Genomic DNA, 565 nt, shown 5'->3' with positions numbered 1-565 from the left:
CAGCGCTGCTTGAAACGCCTCCCCAGGCTGTTACCCCGTTCGTTTGGAAAGCAGCCCTGTGGGGTCGATTGGTTTTCCACCCCATTTTACAGACCGGGAGGCTGAGCCCTGGAGAAGCTGTGTGGGCCCAGCCTCCTTGTCCAGGCCTGGCCGCCTGATGAGTGTGAGTGCGCCTGAGGGCTGCCTGACGACCTGGCACTGTGGCCGCACAGCTGAACTTCCGCCCGCTTCCCGGAGGCTGGCATTCTGGCCCCTGTGGGCCCTGGCTGCCCTCACCTTCCCTGAGAAGGTCAGGCTGAAGCGGGGTCGTTTCCCGCCCCCGTGTGTGTGGGGTGTGTGGGGTGTGTGTGTGTGGTGTGTGTGGGGTGTGTGTGTGTGGTGTGTGTGTGTGGTGTGTGGGGTGTGTGTGTGTGGTGTGTGTGGTGTGTGTGTGTGTGGTGTGTGTGGGGTGTGTGTGTGTGGTGTGTGTGGTGGTTTCTGTCCGTGTGCCGTGCGTTTGGAGTGCCTCTGTGTGGCTTCCGTCCGTGTGCCGTGCGTTTGGAGTGCCTCTGTGGCTCCCGTCTGG

The 565-nt window shown here is 62.8% G+C and overlaps 1 protein-coding gene across 2 annotated transcripts in view; it reads left to right on the top strand.

Moving 5' to 3' along the window:
- Nucleotides 1-565, top strand: part of UVSSA (UV-stimulated scaffold protein A) — a 47,096-nt gene that overhangs the window by 20,060 nt on the left and 26,471 nt on the right. The gene's annotated exons all lie outside the window — the stretch shown is intronic.

The sequence above is a fragment of the Mandrillus leucophaeus genome, unplaced genomic scaffold, assembly GCF_000951045.1.
Source record: "Mandrillus leucophaeus isolate KB7577 unplaced genomic scaffold, Mleu.le_1.0 Scaffold98, whole genome shotgun sequence".
Classification (NCBI taxonomy): domain Eukaryota; kingdom Metazoa; phylum Chordata; class Mammalia; order Primates; family Cercopithecidae; genus Mandrillus; species Mandrillus leucophaeus.
Note: the sequence above shows the minus strand (reverse complement) of the source record. Positions and strands in the feature narration are given on the sequence as shown.